Source organism: Festucalex cinctus, chromosome 1, assembly GCF_051991245.1.
Source record: "Festucalex cinctus isolate MCC-2025b chromosome 1, RoL_Fcin_1.0, whole genome shotgun sequence".
NCBI lineage: Eukaryota > Metazoa > Chordata > Actinopteri > Syngnathiformes > Syngnathidae > Festucalex > Festucalex cinctus.
This window is the reverse complement of record NC_135411.1, coordinates 38,710,971-38,713,457: the sequence shown is the minus strand read 5'-3', so window position 1 is coordinate 38,713,457 and position 2,487 is coordinate 38,710,971. Positions and strand designations below refer to the sequence as shown.

The following is a 2,487-nucleotide window of genomic DNA, read 5'->3' as shown; positions in this document are numbered from 1 at the left end:
CTACTTGGCAGAATCAGGCGTGTTACTGGATTCTTCAGACGGAGTACAGTTGCAAGTTACCAGCTACAGGTCAAACAAACCCAACTGCAGCTACCAAAACATAGATTAATTACTGATGTTGTGACAAGATGGAACAGTTCTTACGACATGACTGAGAGATTTTTAGAGCAGCAACCAGCTGTCTGTGCAGCACTCCTTTCCAATGAAGTGAGAAAGAATGAAAAGGAAGTATTTACATTGAGTGAAAGTGACATCACATGTGCAGAGGATTTACTGAAAGCACTGAAGCCAATGAAGGATGCAACATTAGTGATGTCTGAGGAGAGCATGCCAACTTTGTCAGTCATTGCCCCACTTCATGCCAAGCTGGTCATGGGCACAGAAGAAAATTCTGAAGATTCAGATACAATTAGGGACATCAAGAGAGTAATAGCACAAGATATGTCAAAAAGATATGCCAATGAGAAGGAGACACTTTGCATAGCATCTGCAGTGGATCCACGCTTCAAGAATTTACCCTTTCTGTCTGACGGAGATAGTGCCCACATCTACTCTAGGATGACTGATGCTGTGTTGGCAGTGATGGAAAAGAACAGTGTAAGTAAATTTTATAAAAACATGCATATTAATTCTATAGGTGGTATACAGTACTGTCTCAGAAAATTAGAATATTGTGGTAAAGTCCATTATTTTCTGTAATGCAATTAAATAAGCAAAAATGCCATACATTCTGGATTCATTACTAATCAACTGAAATATTGCAAGCCTTTTATTGTTTTAATATTGCTGATTATGGCATTTTCAGCCAAAGATCTTATCTCAAAATATTAGAATATTTCCTCACACCAAGTAAAAAAAAAAGCCATAATCATTATCATCATAATTATTATCATACAGCGCAGTGGGATAGGTGCCGTTTTCCCCGAAGGTGACGTGAGGGAGATATGAAAAAAAAAAAAAAGACTGGTAGAGCGACACAGATGATGACCGAAGACGACTGTGACAGTGCGTGGGTGTGTGTGTGTTAAATTGTTAAATTAACTCTGACACCCCAATAAAATTGTCTTCTGTGCCTCTAAAACAAGGGCGAGACATGCCTCGGGGATGGAGAGCTCTTCTGGGAAAGCCTTGCTTTCAGACCTCAATTTTAATGGTGTAATTTTTGCCGTCCATTGCCAGCTGTTTTGCATGTTCACTTGTCACGTCAAGCCCGATAATGGTGACTAGTTTTGCTGCGGTGCATTCCTGTTAAATAGAAATACATAACCTAGTTATATGCTCTGCATGAATTTAGTAAACACCATACATTAAAAATGAAAAACATTGTTCTACTCACTTCTATTTCTGTGCTGTCGGTAGAATGTAATGCCCAGCTGAAGTCACTACGTTTTCCTTTCATGCATTTGAAGCTGTAAAAGCCTCACACTTTTGTTTTGTGGTGGCTTCCATCCACAAAATTATTTTGACAGCAACCTCTTCCTGCAGTAGAAAATGCATATTATTCGTTTGTTATGCATATGTAGAGAATAACACTATAAACTGAGAAATTGGCCTTTTTTTTTTTTTTTTAATAAAATGATGCGCATGGGCACAGGGGGCGCTCTATTCTGCCTCACCATCCTGGCTGGATGCATCTAATGTGGAGAAAGAAAAGGCATTTTGTATGTACGCGTGCACATTAGTGTGTGCTTGCGGCTCTGGGCGCAGTGCATGTATAAAAGTGTGTGTGCTGTCGCTCACATTAAGAACTTACATCGCTAATGCGACCCTCTACTGTTGCTAATTTGTCCTCTGGTCTTGAAGCGTCACATATGTCCCACACTTCAGACTCAGGGAAGAGGAGCTCCCTGGCTCTTCCCTCCAGAGCCTCTGGTACAGTCACCTATGAATGGCAAAGGGGGGTCAACATTCAAAATCTAAATTTGACTCTCTAGAATTAACATATTATTGCTATCTGAAACCTGCTCCTACCTGGGGCTCTTTAAAAATTGTCGTGCTCTGCCGACAGAGGACGAGTTGGGGGTTGATCTAACACCATAAATTTGGATTACATAACTCCCCCCCTCCTCTACCTTTGAAGCCAGCTGTTCAAAAACCACCATCCGGTAAACTTTTTCGTCAGCCAAGGCCACGGAAGTGTTCAAGGATAACATCCTTTCCTTGGACTGACCCATTAGGGGCGATTTCCCAGGCTTTATATCTCCTGTCCTCGCAAAGAGCAATCGCTCTTGCTTTTAGGAGTGCTCCAGCTTGATAGATCCTGAAATATACAATAGGAAAAAAAAATCAATTTAAAATTGTAGGGTAGCATAAAATGTGAAACGTATATCTACTAGCAATTACTCATTGTAAAAAAAAAGAAAAAAACTGAAAAAAGACAAGACATATTTTATATTTTGAGTCATGTTTTCCTGCGGTCGGTATGGAGGATTAAAATGAAGTTGTATTCCCAAGGAACTAAGGACGGATTTTCACTATTCATGTTTT

At 40.0% G+C, this 2,487-nt stretch overlaps 1 long non-coding RNA gene across 1 annotated transcript; it reads right to left on the bottom strand.

Annotated features, from left to right (window-relative positions):
* Positions 1-918: 918 nt before the first annotated feature.
* LOC144027262 (uncharacterized) lies at positions 919-2,256 on the bottom strand. The gene is made up of 4 exons (XR_013285412.1): positions 1,972-2,256; positions 1,754-1,882; positions 1,337-1,479; positions 919-1,245 (listed from the first exon to the last, which is right to left on the bottom strand). It is a non-coding gene; the product is annotated as an uncharacterized LOC144027262 (long non-coding RNA).
* Positions 2,257-2,487: the final 231 nt, after the last annotated feature.